We start from the raw sequence: 22,455 nt of genomic DNA, 5'->3' as shown, positions 1-22,455 counted from the left end.
AGCATACAATTCTAGGAAAAATGTGTAGCCTATTGTATAAATCATGAGCTCATTAACAGGAGTTAGTTCAGTTAAACATGTAATTTGCTTTGGTCCAGCTGACTATAGGATGTTATATTTCTACATTGATTGTAGCCTACCTGTGGGCTTTCAAGGGCATTCCAAATGTTTTTTTTTGCCCTGAGGCTGCTCCTCCTGCTTTTATCTCTCACTTGCCAAAATGACAGGGTTCAAACTTCTAACACAGAGGAGCAACCCCTCCACCACATTCACCCAGGGTCAAAGCATGTTTGTGGCTCCAGTATGTCATTATCATCAAACAGTAGGTTGAACGAACCTCGCACATTTCCAGCTGCCTTTTTTTGAGTGGTCCTCTTCGTTTTGACACCTCAACTTGGTTATATCCTCCATGGATTTGCTACTGACACTGACGTGCTCTCAGTATTTTTCTTTGTTGCTAAGGAAGTGGAGGCTGAAAAAAAAAAAAACATAATTCAGCAGCCTTGGGCTAGGTGTGTGCCAAGCCTTAGTGCAGTGTGGGCTTTCAATAAAATAGTCTTTTTCACCTTGTGAGCTAATTCTCTACATCAAAACATCCTGTATGCCTCTCTAACACACATACCAAGGATATAACATGCATTATGTCCTTATTTTGTATGTAAAAGTGTTTTTTTAGTTATATTTTACCAGTAGGAAAATTATACACAAAGATTTTTCTACATTCATTCCCACATGCCTTGATTCTCTAGATTAGTCGGCTAAATCATCTCATCTATCATCTAGAAATGTTTAAGCTTTCTTCTATTGGTGTGTTGTTATTACAAACAAAGCTAATTAAATTAACACTTTTCCCAAGCAATGATGTGATCGCTATGCTTGAGGTTTCAGAGTGGCAGATTGGCAAAATGAATAGTAAAAACCTCTTTAACTTTACATAGGGAATCAAAAATAGTTGTGTCACGGTGGCTGAACTCAATTTATTTTGCGAAATCCAGCACAAACCCAGCAAGCATTGGTTTGTTAACAATAGGTTAAATTTGTTTGAAAAGTGAAAAATATGAATATGTCTCACCGTTGGTTCTACAGCATTTAAATAACTTCACCTTCGTGATAAAATAGTTTAGTTTTAGCCACATTTTTACCTGCAAATTACCAAAACGGCAGAGTACAATGCCAAACAACACCAAAAAAGGTTACCAAAAAACATCCCTATTGGGAGAAATTATGCACAGAACATTGCCTCACCAGCTGTGGTAAATATGCATTATTAATGCATGATTCATTTCTTTCACATTTCAGGTCATTTCTTAAATGACTAAAAGGAGTACATCACAGATCACTGAGTTGAAATTTCACATGTGATACATTTGCATGTTGTACATCAAATAAATTATATCATACAACAAGTAGATCCGACCAGGTAATCTGATTGGTCAACTGGAAATTATGAACATGCTCAAATCAGCATGACAGCACACCCAAGAGCCATTTGAGCACACCAGGCGCAGCGCTTAAAATATTACTCTGCCATTTCCAGGTCAACTTTACAGAATTTGAAACATTTATATTAGTGAAAATAAATCAGGAACCACAGTGGAACACACAGAAACTCTCCAACATATTCATATAAAGTGATTCAACGGGTTCAAAGGACTACATTTATTTTTAGAGCGCTCTGTACTGGAAATGTTTGGATCACATCAGCTGTACCCGTGGCACGTCGCTATGTTAAAAACAGCTGCTACGTTTGAATTTTGCGGACGTACATGAGCTGAATCTGTTGATAGAATTTTTTTTTTCTCCAACAGATATCTAAATTACAACACGATTGAGCTAGCAATGCAGTATGTGTGGTAATTATTCAATTTAAGAAATCCCACGATCTCTACAAAGCTAACGTTAGCTTAATTGACTAGTTGACTTACGTTAAACAGGGACAGGAAATCGTCTCTGTCGCTTGAAGTTCCACGGACGTATAGTATCTTAATCTATCAATGGAAGAAAAAAAAATTCAGCAGATATCTTAGTCATAACAAGATTGAGCTAGCAAAGCATTTTGGTGTTTATATTTGCTGTACTGTATTCAGCCTATTCAGTTTGGGAAGTCTCACGATCTCTACAAAGCTAACGTTAGCTTAAGCTGACTGACTGGCTGACTGAAAAGGGAGGGAATAGAAATTTTGTTTTTTTGAGAGCGAATTTCCCCACAATATGAATACAGTTTGATTAGAACTTGTATTTTGTTGGTAACTGTTGTTATACAATCACAATATTACACTAGCGTTTGATTTAACGTCATATTATTGGCACTTCAGTGATGCTTACGGACCTCGGCGCAAGCGTCGTGCCAATAATGACGTTAAATCAAACCCTCTCGTGTAATATTGCTTAAATAATCCATCTCAAAGGGAAAATATGAATTTCAAGCATAGTGATCACAAAATTGCTTTTGAAAAGTCCACATCTTATCAGTTTTATTTTAAAATGCCAATCCAATATTAAACCTAGTTACATTGGATATTTCATAGTTATTTCTTTGATGATGGCATGAGAATATTACTGGGTAAAAGCTGAGGTGAACAGTATTTCCAGTCCCACGATATGAGGAAAATATGCGATATGTGATAAGGTTGTTGAATATCGCCATAACGATATTTCTTAATAAAATAAAGAATACAAAAAAATGCTTGTTGAATTTAAAACAAACGAACATTACGAACATTATTTTATTGAGCAAATTTAACATTGAATTGAATGTAAAAGGTGCCACTAAAAAAAGAATGACAGTATCTTTTTAAACTGTCATTTTCTACGGATATTTTCTTTCAACTAACATAAAAAATCTCGGAGTGTCTATCGCGATATGTCGCAGCCTTTCGTGATATGTATATTGCGCCAGTTGATATTGCGATAACGATAACAAAAACGATATATTGTGCAGCCCTAATTTCCAGCTAATATTTTACCAACAGAAACGGTAGTGAATGGTATTTTCATATGTCAAGTCCCATAATTTCCACACACTCCCACCGGCGTCACATCTGAGCCCCGTTTCTCCGTGCCTTGTTGCATTAAGCCATAACAAAGCAGGGGAATAGGCCGATGGCATGCAGGCCATCTGCTCACACTGACCGCTGATCTCCTTTGGGCCAGAGCCGCATTCAGGAATAAATTGCAACTTTGAAACCTCTCTGAGCTGCTCTCTGACACATTACAGGCTAAAAGATTTTCTAGCTTGCTGTGTCTGAGGACGACTCGAGTCATTGAGGCATCTGAATGTTTCATTTCATACTTTGACTGGCTTACTTTAATCCTTAGTGTCTTTTTGTCTTCTTACGTTGCATATTATGATTTATCAAGTTCAGTTCCCTTTTTGTTTTGACACTCAATTTCTTATTCCTTGTTATATTTTGGTGCATTTTGACTGGTCTCTTCCTCTTTGAATCTACTAATTTCTGATGATGTGCTCTTAAGTTGGCACCGATACAAAAGTACAGTGTGCAGCAGTGTTGTCAGTTCAGCTTTGACTCTAACATATACGCTTTTGCAGGGACTTCATGCACTGTCAGTAAATCAGTCATTGATTGCTATTCTCCTGTGGCCTTGCTTTTTGGGATGCAAGACTTGTTTGCTGCCACAGCTATTTAAGACTTCTTGCAGTAATTTTTAATCCCACAAAGCTGCTTTCCGGCCCATTGTGTAGTTCAGGCTCTGCAAGGATTTCGCTGTCATAAATTTTCGTATTTTATAAGTTATACCCTCTGATGGTTTTGCCTTGTATTGTAGTGTCTCTGTCAAAAAGAAGGCAATGTAGGGATTCTGCTGCTATGGCAACAAGTTTTATATAATTTATAATTCAGGGCAATGGCATATAAGAAGTGGGCCGAGGATTTTCTAAAGGAATATGCCTGATTTTGTAACATGTCCACATTGAAACCAGGACTGGTTGTTGTGAGAGTGCTGGGAAATGTGGGCAGCATGTCATTTTGCATCGTCAGGAGAATGCTTTAAAACAAATGTATTACCTAGCCGTGTTTGTGTGTGTGTGTGTGTGTGTGTGTGTCTCATCAGCAATGCCTGACTGACTTTAATGTCAAAGCGAGTCAGAAAAAGACCTCTGAGCTATTCGTGTATTTCTGGACGTAGGTATTGAAAGAGACAGAGATAGTGAAATAGTGTGTGTGTCTGTGTACAGTGTTTGCAAGTCATATTCTGTAGTGCAGCAGCACCACAGAATCATCATGTATAAACAATGCAACAAAGTAGAATTTAAATGTTGATGAATACATTTGAAAAATTACTTTTTTAACTAATATGTTTAGCTAATATTCTCCTGCCTGCTCTTCAACATTTCAGAATTTCTGTCAAATATTGATGATATTGTGCAGCGAACACTGGAGAATTGGCTAAACCTGTACCAATATGTGGGTGTACAGATACAGTAGTACTGTACACCACACAAATATTGGCTTTTTTTATATTGAGAATTACAGATATGATTTTTAAAGGCTTGAAAACTATCCAGTGAAACATTATTCATGGGGATTCCACTCAAGTATGTATGACTCAACTACTGCATTGTCTGTTCTGTAGTACAAAACATACGTACTAATCGTAGTACATAATCTAAATTAAGATAATGAGAGGACTGGGTGTTATCCTCTGAGAACCGATTTATTAATATTCTGGTTAAACCATTATCGATCAGCATTGTTCTTTTTGTTCAAGCGTTGCTTCTCTCTGCCTGCGCTTCTAACTAAAGACCCAAAAAAGATTTAAAAAAAAAATTACACAAACTGCTATTCAATCTAAGGCACTGTATTGGCTTAAAACACACACAAATAAGCCGTCATCACTTGGCAACAACATTAAAGCCAAGATGCGTGCATGCTAGTGTGTGTTGATGCCATAATCCAGGTGTGGTAGTGCAGTGATCTGTGTGGCTTGGGCTGGGTTAGAGAGCAGATGGTCTGAGCAACATGACTCCAGACTTGGGAATAGAGTATGGCTGATTCAGTAGGGATTATAAAGCCTGATACTGCTCATTCAAAACCAAAGCTACAGATTTTTTTAATTTTGAAAACTTTCATCAAAATATGTTTGTGAACTGTACTGTACTCCTGGCAGAGTGGAAAATACCCCTACTTCTACAAGTGTTACTGCTGCAGCTGTTATTATTATTACCCTTAGTATTATTAGTCATAATAATATGTATTGCTATTGCTAACAGTGTTTTCCCTAGGTCTGTGGAAGACTTAGGTGCACATATTTGGCGGGGGGGTGTTACGGGTCCTCCCTCAAGAAAATGTAAAGTTTTTCAATAAAAAAAGAAGCAATTTCATATAATTTTGGACCATTATTATTACCATATCTGTGCCTAAATGTGGAAAAGCTAGAGCAGATAATAAATAAAAACACTCAAAGCTTAAAGACAAAACTTGCTAAAGAAGCCAACTGGGGACCACCTACAATCATTAGATCTGGGAAAAGTCATTCAGTTACTATCACCTCTCCATCTGCTACCGTTGTTACAATATTGTAAAAAAGCTAGGTTTATGGTCGCCGCGGTGTTCCCGGCGGCAGGTGCGCGAGCCATAAAATGACGTCACAACGGTTGTCGTTTCCAACGCGAAGGCGCCGCAAGTTGTCCTCTGGATTTTTGTAACTCGGGGCGTGCTGTACTTTCAGTTCAACTTGGTCGGCTGGGAAGACTGGCTGAGCAGGTTCGCCTGTAGAAACATTTGTATGATTCTTCATGTACAGACCACTGGGAGTCAAATGGCCTAAAACATGTGGTCAAAGGGTGTGGAAAAACATGAGAGATCGTTTTGTCAAAGCTAAAAAAAAAAAACGGCATCGTGGAAAGAGTGTTCTTAACAGTGTTACAGGCAGAGTAGTTTCGATTTGGAGATAAATGTCACGTTAATGATTAGAGTAGATAAATGTAATGTTTCGCGGTGTCTCGCGCGAGTATAACCCAACCTTAAACCTGGGTAACAAAGAGCCACCTGGGTTATTAAAACCTTGATAATATCATCTTAACTAGACAAAAAAATGCAAGCATACTCCCAAGACACCGATTATAAGCGGTTAGTATAAATTAGGTGTTGAAATGTTACTTCCTGTGTTTGTTTACAGACAGAGAACGTTGTTGTCTTTTTAGACCTATAGCATTTACTGTGTGTACTGTAGTGTGAGTGGTGTAAAAGGTGCTGAGTGAGAGAGGTGACAAAACACGCTGAGTGACTTCTCATTATAAGCTGTTATTTATCACAGAAAACAGGAAGTGCATGGACGAGTGATGTCACCATTGTAGGTCCTGAGAGTCCTTTCTGGAAAGATTGGCCCTCACAGATGCTGAAAGTACTGGGCCATGATTTTGCAATCTCTAAATTTAGAAGAAAGGTGTGTGTGTGTGTCCTGCTGCTGCTATGAGGACTACAGCTTATTAACCTCTGCAGGATGCTCCTTCGCTGATTGTGACAATTCACTGTCAGATTTCATTAAGATACGCCCACACACACACACACACACACACACACACACACACACACACACACACACACACACACACACACACACACACACAGACAGAAAGATAGTGAAAGCTAGGGCTAGTGGTAGAGAGAGGTGCATGTTGGCCTCAAGCACTATCCAGTACAAATAAAACACTGCTGACATGCCTGTTGACTTACACGCACATGCTTAGATGCACACACATACACTAGCTCATAGATTTCCGTGGTGTGTACGGAGAATGATTTGATGAGTCATTCTTAAAGTTTGACCTTGAATGTCCCATCAGCCTTCAGGCAGCCAGAAGCCACATTGCTACTACTCTTCTCAGTTGGCTGACACAGCAGCCAACCGCGTTGCAGCAGCAGGCGAGACGTAGAGCAACGCCAATGCACGATCGGCTGTTCTATACAGCTGATTTATCAGACAAATATTCTGTTGTCATTGTGGAAAGTCTCATGAGAGCTGATCAGTGTCTTCCACCTCCAATATGATGGAGGTTTGTCTTGAAACACAGCCAGTGTGTCTTATTAGCACTGTTATGAGATGTATGACCTGAGAACTCATTCCGGCATCGTGTGGTGGGATTGTAATCAACAGACTGTAAAAGCTGCAATGAAACCTGCCTCACAGATTTACTGAATGACGACTGATAGTGTAAGTTTTGTGAATTTATAGGACATGATATAACATTTATTGTATCACAGTATATGGAATACTAGTGGCTTTAATCCAAAAATATTAATATTGTTTTTTCCATCAAATCCATCACATTTTCAAATTTATCGTTGGTTTGTGACTCAAAAACCTTGAACTTAATATTGAATAAGAAATGCCGTTTTTTATGTGCTTCTTTGAGCTTTTTTAGATAACTACATTCAATCAAAAATATTAGTACTGATATCTGAATATAACCCTGTTTAAAGCCCCTCTGGTCACTAGGCATTGGAGTGAATTGGCAGGTTTATATAGGATCAGACACACAGGAAGAGACAAGGAGTTCATTTTTTTTTTTTATCAGTTTTTCCTCCAACAGGAACCCTCAGGTGTTTTCCCCTCTTCCTTTGTAAAACACCTTTGCTCTGTGTGTTCATGGCTGTCTGGCAGAGAAGGAGGAATCTGTCTTTGATAAGTAAGGTTTTAGCTTGTGCAAAGCAAGACAGAGAGAGAGAAAAACAACCCCGATGACTAGCACTAAGAACAGGATATTTCCTTCACTTATGTGAGCTAGTAATGGGCCAGCAGCATGTAACACATCATTACTTTGCCAGAAATCCCTTGCAACAAGCCTCGCTCTGCACAGGATTGTTTAACTGTGAGGTTTTTCAGGTGATGTAACGGTCCTTCTGGTGACCATATTGAAAGACAGCAGCTTGTGAGCAACAGCAGCTGTGCAGAGTTGTTTGTGCGGTAGATGTACAACAAATCCACGTCATTATAGTTGGAAGAGAAACAGTAGAGTGTTGAACCATTGCTGCATGCTGCATGTGTGCTGGTTTTGACCAATTCACGCAAATGATTTGTGGCTAAAATGATGTGTAGTACAGTGTGTTTAGCAGTGTAACAATGCTATCTGATTAGCTATGAGTTACCATCCTGTTACGACCAGATTTCTAGAAAGAAATCTAAAACTAGAACTGGTGTAGAGCCCTCTCAGATGTTTCTCATTTAATAAGCTTGTGAATGTGATACATTTATTATTTGCTCATATGTTGCTGCCATATTTCTTATGCAAAACCATATAAAATATTCCATTCTCTAACTCGTAGTCTAACTTGTAGATTTCAAAAGCCACTTCCAAGCCATATTATTCACTCATTCACTTTGTCATATGAGATAAGACGGTGTTCTAAATCAGGAGAATAAAAGAAAACCAAAGGTATAACAGTGTACATAACAGCCTTAATGTGGAAAAGGACAGAAGCCGCATACATTTGCGGGTTGGTGTATTTAGTCGGCTGAAAAATCCATATACAATCCATCATTAATTGCAACTGTGCCAGGTTTCTCCTTTCCTCACCCATTTCATTTTACATCCAACTAGTCAAACTTCTGCCATCCTCTATTCCTGTTTATTTTTGCCAAGGAACCTGCCTGGGTGTGCCTTCACCCACTATATAGTCAACAGACACATACATGTGATTTTATTTGCATACAACGGTTGATTTACAGATCTACAGTATCTACAGGTATTAACTATCCATGTCTGAAATGGGTAACTGTCCGAAACAGCTGTTAAAAAAACGATTTTGAGTGAAAGCTACTGCAAAGTCTAGACCTCCCAACTTGACACCAGCCCACACATTTAACTCGAAAAGGGAGCTTTTTGGCACACATTGTCAGAGGCACACATCAGGACTTTGGAGGCTAAATTCTGATTCAACTTTCTCTTTTCTTGGCAGCAGTGTGAGACTACATGGCCACCAGGGACCTGTCTACTCACTGGATTCTATTTCTCTTTCCTGATGGGAGAGACCGACAAAGAGCACCTAACACAAGCAGTCAACCCTCTTTTTATCATTATCAAGAGTATCATTCAGATTGGTTTTATAAGACTCGGAACAACTATAGCTACAGGCAGTGGCTTCTACATTATTGCATCTGCTGAGCAAGGTGGAAGACTGTCAATACATTTTATTTAGCAGCATTTACTGAATTTATTTACTACTTTCAGCTGTTAACAAATGTTTAACAGTTGACCTTTCAAATATATTAAATTCTAAGATGATGCATTTTATATGTAATTATTTGGGTTGTAAAAACAGTTATATGCTATATATAGGACAGCCAGTGTAGCCTTTGCTGCCACAAAACAATACACTTAACAAAGCACTTTATAGTAGTTTTATTTATTAAGTTAACACACTCTTCCATACTGTACTTCCAATAATGAACCAAACAGTGGTAGTAGTAATATGTTGTGTAATAGGGATGAAAGAAAGTTTCGATTGACAAAACATGTGCCTTACAGTGCTGTTGTGAAACAAAAAATGGTTTCCAAACTGTGAAATTCATGGGCCACATATCAGAGTTTTCGATTTCACACTCAGTCTTTGAATTAATTGATATTTCCTATAGTCTATATCCACGACGTTCCACTTCCGGGATTGGTCCGTTGCCGCCAGAAATTCCGCCGGATACGCTCTTTTCGGCCGGATGTCCGTCACCTTCCGCTTTCTTTGTGTTGGAATTAAGAGTTCTTTGTGTTGAAATTGGAGTTAACTGCTCCTCAGATCTCTGCAGGGTAGATCCAGACAGCTAGCTAGACTATCTGTCCAATCTGAGTTTTCTGTTGCACGACTAAAACAATCTTTGAATGTACACGTTCCACTAAAACAAGTTCCTTCCCGAGGCTATTTTGCAGCAGCACCGTGGCTCCGTCCAGTGCTTAGCGCCGCCCAAGACGATTGTGATTGGTTTAAAGAAATGCCAATAAACCAGTTTTTAAGCCATCACGGATTGCTATGTGGACCAGCCAGACCCTCACTGCGCATTAGGGTTGGGTACCGTTCACTTTTTTTTTGCTACTGGTACCGATTAATTCTTACAATGCACTTAAACTAAACTTGAAAACTAATGTTTTATGTGAATCACTTTGAATTGCCTTGTTGCTGGAATGTGCTATAGAAATAAAGTTGCCTTGCCTTACAACCTCCAGCCTGTCAGTCAGTCAGAAGGGCATAGAGAACACTGCCTGTCAGTCTAAGTGGAAGTGTAACCGCACCGCGACTGCTTTCGACTCGCCATTATATTATATTGCAGCGAACGCTGTCTGCGTGGAGTTTTGAAAAGTCTAACCACACTTGCAACCGCTTTATCAGCATTGCCGTGACTCACTATGACTTAATGTTAAATAAACTGCTGAGGCCATGTCATTTAGTTTCGTCCACACCTCTGCATGTGTGTGTGTCATAGCGGAGCCCCACTTTGTCAATATGCAGATAGGACAGATAAGCTCGCGCTTACAGGTACCGAAATTTGGCACCATTTGATTTACCGTGAATCGTTCCTCCTCGGTAGTACCGACGTACAGTAATTCGGTGAGTACCCAACCCTACTGTGCATGTGAATTTGTAGGGAGAAAGTTGGATGAGACATGTAGAGTAAGGTATCGTCTCCATATTGTGAGACTTTTATGACACCTGAAATAATTTATAATCATATCCGTATGAAACTATAATTCTGATTATATTAACCAAATGGGTTGACACTGAGTACTTTGCCTTTCTTTCTGTTCTTACTTGCTCTTTCTTTCTGTTCTTTTTTCATTTACCCAAGACCATGCCCATCTTGGCTCTTTCTAGAATTGGCAAGCCTGTTTACTCCTCCTGGCAAGCCTGTTTACTCCTCTCTCCTTCACGTTCTCTCTCCATGTCTCTGTTCATCAGTCTGTCCTTCCCTCGAGCTAAAGGACATCCAAACAACAGTGGGGCTCGCTATGACTTCACCCAGCCCTCTGTCTGTCTTTCCATTAAGATTAGACAAAACTGATCCCTAAGGGGATATTTGGGCCATTATATCAGCAAACAAAGACAGGATACAAGAAAGGAAACATATAAATAGTAATAGGAGAATAACTACTGGATACTTTTAAAAATATTCACAAACAAAATTAAGTGTAAATTGAATATATTTTGTATGGCTGAGACATTGTAGAATGTTGAGACTTTGGAAGTGAGCAAGTGAGAACTGAAAAACAGGGATAAAAGAGTCATACCCTCTCCACTTTATATTCTGTTACCATGGAGACACAACAGTTTTTGCAATTCCTCAGTCAAGCTGTGTGTCTGTAGAAGTCAGTTGTCTCTGCAAAATATATTTTAAGATAAAAAAACCCCCAAACATTTCAATCCATATTAATTCAACAAAATCATCATTTCAGGCTGTCTTATTTCCCAAATGTCTAAAATCCCAGTCCCTGAATCAACTCCATCAGAGGGATGTTAAGGAGAGGGCGAGGAATCACTGATAGGAACTGCAACTTCATAAGGGTTTGTTATAACTCATTGGGGTATTGCAGACCATTACCCTAAATATCTATTTATCCACACAACCCTCTGGCCTGTCTTTACCCTGAGAAACTGACTCCTTGACAACCCCAAGACTCAGCATTCCTCCTTTTAAACCAATCAGTTCTCTGAGCGGTGGTTTATGTCCAATCAATAAGGCTAATTCTCCACAAATGCCTACCTTGCTGCTCTATGCCTCTTTGTGCCTTACAGTAGATGTTTTACTGCACTTCATTTTTGTTCCATGTTGCAGCATGAGTAATCTCGCATTGTCAGACCTTCCTCCACAGCGCTGCGGAGAAGGTTCTGGCTTGTCCACACAGCATTCTGGGATGGGAGGAAAAACGTGCTCTGGTTTATTGTCGTTTCTTTAAACTAATCAAAATTGTCTTGGGCGGTGCTAAGCGCCGGACGGAGCCACGTTGCCGCTGCAAAATAGCCTTGGGAAGGAACTTGTTTGGTGGAACGTGTGTACGTTCAAAGGTTGTTTTAGACATGCAACAGAAAACTCAGATTGGACAGATGGTTTCCGGCAGCACCGGAGCAATCCTGGAAGGGGAACGTCATAGATATAGACTAGAGCATGAGAGGCAGTCCAGTTTGGCTAGGTGTACAGTGTTGGGAATCTGTATTGGTACAGATTTAATTATTGGCAAATTATCAAAGATGTTTTATCAGTATTAATGAAGTTATGAATATGGGTATTAATAACTTTACAACCACCCTGAAATCAGGGGCCAATAACCGAACTGTGAAACAGTCTCATTAGGTGGTGTTCCCTTTAAAATTACAGATCTTAATTAACTTGGTTAATCTATCTAGTATTCTTTAAAGGAACAGAAAGGGTGAATTCGAGCACCGACCTGTGTTCAACCAGCACTTATTACAACAAATACACAAAATAACCACAAACAACGTTTTGTTATATATTTAATGTATAGTAGAATTTATTTAACTTCGAAATTATCAATGGCCAATCAATAAATCTTCAGTCATCAAAATCTATACCTATTTATAAACTACAACCAAAAGTGAAAACAAGCAGCAGGCATGTGGTGAGCATGCTTTGTGTCTGTGTGCGTGTGTGTGTGTGTGTGTGTGTGTGTGTGTGTGAGAGTGTGCGAAGAGGAGGGGGAGGTGATGAGACCAGATCCAAGGTGGCGGATCGTGGAGTTAGCTGCACAAAAGCTATTTAGCCTCAAGAGGGCGGTAGTGGGCTGCGTTGCAGTGCCACGTGGCTAGGCTCTCAAACTAAAGTGTTGCTGACAAAGATGCTCCAAGGAGCGCAGTTATGGAGCTGTGTACGCTCTGTACGTGACTAGCTGTTGGCGAGCTGTTCAACTTGGCTCGCGTGTGTGTGTGTGTGTTAGGTTAGTGTGTAAAAGATGAGAGAAGCACATTTACAGAAAGAAAAGACACTTTGGATCTTGATTATCGGTAATGACCCATCCTCTCAGTCACTCAGGTCTGGACTAACGTGAAGTTAGGGCAGACTGAGAATTTTGTCTGAATGAGGGGACGTTCATTTTACAAGCTAACCAGCTGATTCTTTGCGGAGATAAACACAGCTCCGCCGATCTACACAGGACCACGGGGTGGCGTGCTTGTCACCTCGCAGGCTGTGAACAGACGGACCAACGGAGCTATCTCGCTGAGCACTGACTAAATCCTGTGGAGGGAATATCCATGTAGCATTTTCAGTTCAACAAGCTACATTAATCAACACAACATCATCAACCATGCACCCTGATCAGTGGTGCTTTCACAGAAAATAATTAGAAACGTCGAGGTGCGACTTTTTAGGCTTCTGGTTTGACTGAGGGCCTATCCCTTTGTCTGAGAAGCCATGTGGTGGCCTCCTGTGCCCCGTTTGTCTTGGGGTCACAGGCTCTCTGCTCAAGATCAGTTTAAACACATTGTTTGGTTCCGACAACAGCAAAGTATTAAACCTAAATGTTAGTTATCATTTTGAATAGCTGTAAAGCCAATAGAGCTGCCGTAGTGGCTCACAAAATAAATACGCTTGCCGAGAACCTTTCATAAACATGCTTCCAACTTTAAGGGTTCTAGCCCATGAATCTATAATTGAGCAGCCCAGGCCAGAATCCCATGTTCAAATCCGCCTGTCTAATCAGCCTAATCAAATTGTAGGGCTGCAACAAAGGAGTGCATCCCAGCTTCAGTAACCAGGGAGCTGTAGATTCAACCTAATTGTCCAAATTAAATTGCGGTGTTGATATGGACACCTCACTGCTCAGAGGTGCTGACAAACCAAAACCCTGAATCACACAGGGTAGAAAATTCTGCTGCTTCACTGCTGTTTTCCAAACACTTCAACAACCTACACTTCTGCCTACAGCTCAATCAGCCATGCAGCTGCAGCCAGCTGTGCCATCCGTCCTGTTGTCAGTCGGTGTCAGAGGAACTAAGTTTTGTCTTTGTCTCTCTGTCTCTGCATTAGGGACTGCTTTAACAACAAAATGTAAACTTAGCACAAAAAGTAAGGACATTTGTGTTTGGTAGATTATTTCTCTGTGGTAACAATGCTTTTTGGCAATGAATCTTATACCATTGGAAAGCCTGTTTAGTTCCCTTTCAAATGGTGCCCCATTTGTAAGGAACATGCTTTTGTCGGATGAGCAGCAGCGCTGAGTATGTGGGATGCGCCCATGAAAAATTTGCCAAATCTTCTCTGCCAATGCCAAACAGCTAATTCTTCGTTTGGTGGATTGGATGATTGAAGTTTGAAGAAACAAGACATAGTGGCAATTTAACAATTTATTTATTTCACAAACAAGAGCCTCAGTAGCGTGTGGAAGAACCATACACAGCCACAACAGCCTGGCACCTCCTCCTCATGCTGGTCACCAGCCTGGTCACACACTGCTGTGGGATGGCATCCCATTCTTCAACCAGCATTTGTCGCAAGTCAGCCAACATGGTTGTGTTGGTCACTAACCCTCTGATAAACCCCGCCCTGTGGGCGCGAGCGTTGTCATCTTGGAGGATAGAGTTCGGTCCCATACTATGGAGATATGGGATTGCCACTAGTTGCAGAATCTCATCTCTATATCTCTCTGCATTGAGATTGCCTATAATGATGACAAGCCTCATTTTTCCAGTGAGGGAGATGCCGCCCCACACCATCACACTGCCTCCACCAAAAGGTGTTACTCTATCGGTGCAGCAATCAGCATAGCGTTCTCCGCGTCTTCTCCACACTTTGACCCTACGATCCAACTGCTGTAGGCAGAATCTGGACTCATCACTGAACAGAACGTTCCTCCACATGTTCAGGTTCCAGTGCACGTGTTGCCGACACCAGCGCAAACGGGCCTGATGGTAAAGGGCAGTCATGGCAGGACTCCTGGCAGCCCTATGAGGCCGGAGATTGGCTGCGTGCAGTCTGTTCCAGATTGTCTGGGCAGAGAGCCATCGGCCATATCGTCCTGCAAACCTTGACTGCAAATCTGTAGAAGACAGCCTACGGCACCTAAGTGCTGACAGGGTGAGGAAATGGTCTTCTTGGGGTGTCGTCTTCTTGGGACGCCCACTTCGCAGCCTGTCTTTGACATCCCCCGTTATATGGAACGTGGCCTTCAGTTTGGAGATGGTACTAGGGCTCACTCCAAATAATGCTGCAACTTGGTTTTGCGGAACACCAGCTTGAAGTTGCCCTATCGCAAGGGTCCATCCAGATCAGTCAAACGCGGCATGCCGATTCTTGGAGCAGACACTTACTGACTGTAGCTGTACTTACAGTAGTAGGGCCCATGCTCACAGGTGCTGCCAGAAGCTCAAAACAAGTGTCAATAGCAACAGCAAAATAACCTGTTTTGGCAATGGCAGAGAAGATTTGGCAAATTTTTCATGGGCGCAACCCACATATTCAGCGCTGCTGCTCATCCCACAAATGCATGTTCCTTACAAATGGGGCACCATTTGAAAGGGAACTAAACAGGCAAAAGCAACGGTATAAGATTTATTGCCAAAAAGCATTGTTACCACAGAGAAATAATCTACCAACCACAAATTTCCTTACTTTTTGTGCTAAGTTTATTTGTGTAGAGGACATTAAGGATTACTGAAAATGTCATGACATTCTGAGGAAATGTGACTAAAGAGGCAAAGACTCACGCTGACTGGATAACAGCGCTGCTAGCTGGGATGATAAAGAGGCTGGGAACCGGTTGCAACTGGTAGTATGTGAGCTGTTGATTCTGACCAACACAAACAGAAAACTGAGTCACTAGGTGAGTTTCATAATTGACTGTTTTGTCGTAGGTTTTGTTGGTTTTTGTTTCTAGTTCTTTATTCTCACAAATGAATGGAAAAAGATTTAATGTACATAATACATACCTTTACATACATACATAGGATATTATTATACCCTCCAATATAATAGAATTTTGTTTCCATAGAGTTCATCCAAAACTCACTCATTGTATTTGTCCCAACTTCATAGCTAATATAGATTGATAACTTAAATGAAACCAGTAACTCTGTGCTGAGTTTGGAGGATAGCATACAGATGTTGAGCACTGTTCTGCTTGTAATCAGAAACTGATCCTGGGAAATGAAAGACAAACACCTTCGCACAGCTCTCTGGTTCAATGAATGAATTTAATGAATTTCCAATAATGTTATATCCAAAAGCAAACTATCTGCATCACACAGCTGTAGCTGAGTATAGCTTTTAATTTTTTCTTTCCATGCTGGAATCGTTGCTGGGAGTGCTTATTAAATAGTATGCTCACGGCAGCTTTGAACTGAACATTTGAATTACAATGAGCCATCACAGTGGAATAGCTCTTGTTCTTTGCAAAATTCAGTCCATCAGTGCTTAGTTAGAATGTAAAGAATTAATAGGGTAGTTTGATAAAGTATTATACACGTCTGGGTTTTTTCAGTTTTGTGAAGAGTGGACAGAGGAGAGTAGAGGAAGAGTAAGCTGAAAGACGAGTGGGCTATAAACGGTATCAGCAGGACACGTAGAAATGTTTGATATAGTTTTGTCTTTGCTGTTTCTGCTGGTAGAGAATGGATTTTAATCATCACGCAGCAAAGAATATGTATTTTCATGCACTGGCTGTCAGGTGAAAGATTATTCTTTTACCATCCAAAATGGGAAATAAACTGCAAAATTAATCTGAATTTTATAGAAACTGTAAAGTCTGAAATTGACTAAAGTCTGTTGTGGGTTTAGTAAACTAAAGGTTTCTTAAGACAAATGTGACATGGGTAAGCACAACATTTAGCTTTATTGTATTTGCATGTCCTTTTGGAGCACGATTAGTCAATTGATTGACTGAATCAATTAATCAACGATTGAAGTCTTTTTTTTAAAGCAAAAATGCCAAACATGGCCTATATTCCTGGCCTCTCAATTGGGAGAATTAGCTGCTTTTCTTTGTCTCATGTAGTAAAAACTGAATATGTTTGGGTTTAACGATTGGTTGGGGAAAAAAAAGCAATTTGAAGATGTCACCTTGGGATTTAGAAAACTCCAACAAGCTTTTTCACCATTTATTCTATTGATTTTTTGATTTGATTATTTCTATTGACAAAACAGTTAATTGATTAATGGAGATAGTAGTTGGCAGACTAATAACAAACTTTTAGCGTTTTAGCGTAGTGGACAGACAGACCCGCCGGTCATATACCACCATACGTGGCCAGCACGAAATACCCTACGGGGAAAGGACGCCTCACACGGCGGGAGAAGGCCGAAAAAGATGCCTTATATGCTGGGAGGCGGCCGTGAGGCGGCCGCTGGGGACGCGACTACGGGGAAAGGGCGCCTCACACGCCGGGGGACGGCCGCTGGGGACGCGCCACAATAACAGGATGGCGGAGGTTGGGTTTAGGAAAAACACTACGGGGAAAGGGCGCCTCACACGCCGGGAGACGGCCGCTGGGGACGCGCGACAATAACGGGACGGTTGTGATTAGGAAGACTACGGGAAACAAAACGCCACACGCAGGACGCGATCCCCGCTCGCCCGGGTGAAAGTCCTGTGTTGTTTGACCCATCCACCACCCCGACCAGCCTCCCTACGCGGATTTTCGGCTTTTTATACTACTCCCTACCATTTTCGTGCTGTGACCACGAAATATGCTTCCCATTGAAATACATTACTTCACATTTTCGTGCTGGCCACCACGAAAAAAACGAGAAAAACGTCCCCGTGAACACGTATCAATAGATTAAATAACGTGACCATTTCAGGAACTGCCATGAGACTGGGCTGTATTGGCTCACTGACGCTGATGAGATTTACTCCTTAGGTATAGAAATTGGGTATTGAGTGACGATGCATTTTTCGATACTTGATACCTGAGAGGGAATTCGGTCGGTGCCTACCAAGTATTGAATTCGGTACCCAGCTCTACTTCAGAGTTTCATTTCAAACTATTAACAGTGAGCTTGGTGGAATTTTCTTCTTTTTTTTTGCTGTCCAGAGATAAAAGCAGTCTGAATCCAACATGGATTTGCCAAAAAGTTTGATTTGGGCTGCCAGTCTGAGCACAGCTTGTTCCACTGTATGCGCCCTCTTGGTGTTAACACTGCTAGCTTTTCAGTCAACATAATATGTGAATTCACAGCCCATTACCACTTCAGCAGAATGTTCGACCGGCTCGTGTTAACAACACAGCTCTGCTTTCCTCCAGCTTTCACTTGCTTTTTCATCTGTGTACTTGTTGGTATGGCAGCTCTGCAGGTGAGCTATGACATTCTGCCCTTGTCTTTTTTATCACCCCATTAAACAGATGTGCACACACACACACACACACACGCTCGCGCACAGCATCTCGGCCTTAATGGTGCTGCCAAGTGATGAGCGTGTTTTTGTGTGTGTCTTTGCCTTGATGCAGCGATTACGAGCACACACCAGTGCAAAGTGGGCCAGTTTTCTCTCAGGCTTGACGTTTTTAATGCACTGTTTTAAATAGGGTTCAATCATTCCCATTGCGTCTAAAATACAACAAATGATGAGATCACACAGACGCACACATACGCCCACGCACCAGAAACGGAGAGGCTGCAGGCTACAAGTGCTACAGGAACTGATGCCACCACTAATGGAATTCAGTGTGCTGTGACTGTGAGCAAAACAGAGAGGAAAAGACAGAGAGAGTGAGTTATACCGCTCCCAGAGGGACCCTGTGCTGTGCTTTTCTTAACACTTTCTCCATAATGATCGTCCCATTCATACATCACATCTTTCCTGTGATCACTGAAACCAGCATCTCCATTAGACTACATCCAGTCAGAATCATAGCACATGGTATAATACATGTATTTTAATTGAAGACATATGAGACAGTAGGCCCTTTAGTTGTGGAGAATGACCTCTAGGTCTGTAGCTGTGAGCTACAGCATGACTCGACAGAAAGTGATCACACCTTTTTAAAATGATTTTCACGCTCCAGCAGGCGACCTGGTGCGGGCAAAGGACAAGGAAAAGGCTGTAAATCAGACAACACAGTATGGGAGAGATCACCTACTGAACCACTTAATTCTGGCTTTTACTTCATCTCTATGGCCTGTGGTAGTGGTGCACTGTGTACCTAATGTATGTGTTGTCATATTTTACACCTAACCCAACTGACATAACGACAACCAACATGATAAAGTCAACTAAACTGTAAAACAAAATGTAGGAACACAGTAGTTGTTTCTGTGTTATTAATGCTATATAATAATAGCAGCATGGTGTAGAGGATGGATACCCGAACCGAGCCGGGCCGGGTTCGGACAGATATTTAGAAATGCTGTTCGGGTTTGGGTCGGGCTCGGTCACATCAGCGCAATAAGGCATTGAACATTTTAAATTTAAAAAAGCTTAGGCCTATTATGTAGGCACGCGCCTGTGTTAACGTGCGCTTGTTGCCCCGTGTGAGCTGATGCGCTCATCTGTTGACATTTCCGAATGCCTTCCTACAGTTGATTAATAAAAGCGGGCTTTCCACACAAACAAACGTATGTGTCATTAGTATGAGAAAAAAAATTTGATTTTAACTGTGTCGGACGCGGGCCGAGCTCGGACAGAAAAATGCGGCACGATCCGCACTCTAGCATGGTGGCCCAATAGTTAGCAATGTGGCCTCACAGCAAGAAGGTTCTGGGTTTGAATCCAGGTCGTTCTGGGCCTTTCTGTGTGAAGTTTGTATGTTCTCCACATGTTTGCATGTTTGCGGGTGCTCTGGTTTCCCCCACTATCAAAAAACATTTACTAGGTTCTCCAGTCAGTGCCCTTGATCAAGGCACTGGCTCAGATCTGGAGTTGGTCCCCGGGTGCTGTAAATGGCTGCCCACTGCTCCATTGAGGGATGGGTTAAATGCAGAGAATGAATTTCGCTACATGTATGTGACCATAAAGTACCTTTACCTTAATAAATATTTGACGACAAACAGGTTCCAGAATTAGCACCATCTATTAGCCAAATGCTGGTAAAATATGCAAGTGGCTGGAAGATTTGCTTCACTCACCAGCCAAAAAACAATGGTAATCTATTGAGTGGCTGGTCAAATTTGAACATTCACTTGCCATTCGGCTGGTGGACCAAAAAGTTTCATTTTGGACCCTGACAACAAATTAAAATTGGTTAGCTAGCTAGTTGTCTGCTTTGATAATGTTTGATGGATTGTACACAGTGCTTTGTGTATCGCACTGTTAAGTATATTGAGGAATATCAGATTTGTTTTGTTTTTGGCCAATGCAGCAAGTTGGTTTAAGCAAGTTCCAAATTTTCAACATGTTTTTGCCCAAAATAGCCTAATATTTTACAGAAATATTAAAGCTGGTATAGCTAGCATGGTTTAAAGACAACATCTTGGACAGTTGACAAAATGTAGGCTATATCATCTTAATATGAGTACAAGCACATCCAGTTCAAACCTGACTTAAAAGGGGAGTATTGTACCTGCAGTATGTACTAAGTGTGTCTTACCCTGCAAGGTAGAGCGTGTGTGAGGAAAATACTTTCAGTACAGTGTTACATGTTCCTCTGCACTCATTCTACCGAGACAGCACACCCTGCAGCCAACTGACAACTTTTAAGACAAGAGGCAGACATTAGGGACACAGAGAGGGACAGGGAGATTAAGACAGGATACAGATAAGATACGACGAGGCATGAGTAAGCAGCAAAATCCAGACACCAGTGTGTGTATGTCTGTCCTTTAGGGGACAGTCATCCTCTATTTCACAGGAGACTGAAGCAGGTGATGGAGTATGCCTCATCATTCAACAGCTGTGGACATTTATCCACACACGCAAACACCTAAAACCAGGCATCTGAGGCTGAGGTCAGATTAGATCAAGCTGTCGTTGCCAGAACCAACCATTTTGTGTGTGTGTGTGTGTGTGTGTGTGTGTGTGTGTGTGTACAATTGCAATGCTGGATGTATTTGAAACTGCTATGTTGTGTTTAGCCTCTGGGCAGGGTCAGTGTCAGTCAGGGTTAGCCCATGCAGTGAGAGAGACAGCTGGAGAGGAATGGTCGACTGAACAAGCCGGCCACCACCTGGACAAAAACACACACACACACACACACACACACACACACAAAGAAAAAGACAGATAGACAAAGAGTCAAACAGACAATGCTATTATTCATCTATGATATAAATAATACTGCACAGGGTAGGAGGTGAAGAGCTGGAGGGTGTGACGATCCAGCTTAGATTGAGATCAGATCATTGCTTAACTACTGTGGGTGAGGAAATTGGCATTGCAAATTACATTGACAAAAGCAGCCTAGTATCCCTCAGCCCTGGAAGGAAGGGTATGGAGGTCAGTGTGGTGGATGAGCATGCACAGTGTCCAACTTTCATTCAGTTTGTGTTCAGTCACAGACCTGCAACTGATGTTTAACCAGTCTTTCTCTAACCTTGACCAAGTGAAGTGTTTTAGTTGCCTAACCTTAACCTAACTATATTTTATTTGCCATTGTCCTAACCGTAGTTTCCATATGCAGATATTGTAGGAAGAAAGATATTTCAGAAATGTTGGCACTGAACGTAATCAACAATTGGGCAAGTGTTGGTTCATCCAATTAACAGCAAACTAAACTTTACTAATATAACCCCTAGTGTTATCTTGCCATGCAGAGTCAGGCAGTTTTGGTTTTATTTGCTGAGGTTTAGAGATCTCTGCTACTGAGACTACTACTTACTAAATGCAATGTAATGGACACAAATAGAATTTATTTTGCAGTGTTTAAAGAATCAGTGAACAGGTGTTTGCTGTTAATGATTATCAGAAAAGTAAATGCTTTTAGGACATTTTGCCTCCATTGTAGGGCTGCAATTACTTTTTTTCATTATCAATTAATCTGGTGATTATTTCGTTGAATAATCAATTAATCAAATATATTTTTTGACTGACCAACAAAACCTAACGATTTGTAAGTGACAAAGACAAGCAGCAAGTCAATACAATTGAAAAGCTGGAACTTAAAAGGACGCAAAGGGTTAATCACAATCGATTATATATGCATTGATCTCATCAGTCTTTCGAGGACATCAGAAGAATCAGGATGGGTTGATTTTTCATTTGTCAAGGCAAAATAACCATGAGGGTTATAAATGTAGTTCCTTGAAATACTAGAAATACTTCCCAAGTATCATGCAATAGAAATATGGAAAGATTAAAAACACTGAGACAATCTGCACTTAGAAGCAGCAGAATTATTTTAATTTGACCTACAGTAAAGGGTTTTTGTTTATAATAGAGTTTTGTTACTGACAAATGCTGTTCCATAAGCTCTTCTCTATTTTTTGGCAGTAAATATGGCCAAGGTTAGTTACACTGAGTACCGACTACAGGCAGCTTCAACCCCACAATGATGACAACGTTTGGAAGCCTGCATCAGTCAAACAAACGGCCATGCAGTAGACAAACACACAAACTGTGAGACATTA

General features: G+C 41.0%; 1 protein-coding gene across 6 annotated transcripts in view; it reads left to right on the top strand.

Annotated features, from left to right (window-relative positions):
• fam184a (family with sequence similarity 184 member A) overlaps positions 1 to 22,455 on the top strand; it is a 161,393-nt gene that overhangs the window by 1,782 nt on the left and 137,156 nt on the right. The gene's annotated exons all lie outside the window — the stretch shown is intronic.

Source organism: Sander lucioperca, chromosome 19 (genome assembly GCF_008315115.2).
Source record: "Sander lucioperca isolate FBNREF2018 chromosome 19, SLUC_FBN_1.2, whole genome shotgun sequence".
In the NCBI taxonomy this organism is placed as follows: Eukaryota; Metazoa; Chordata; class Actinopteri; order Perciformes; family Percidae; genus Sander; species Sander lucioperca.
This window is presented reverse-complemented; position numbering and strand designations above follow the sequence as displayed.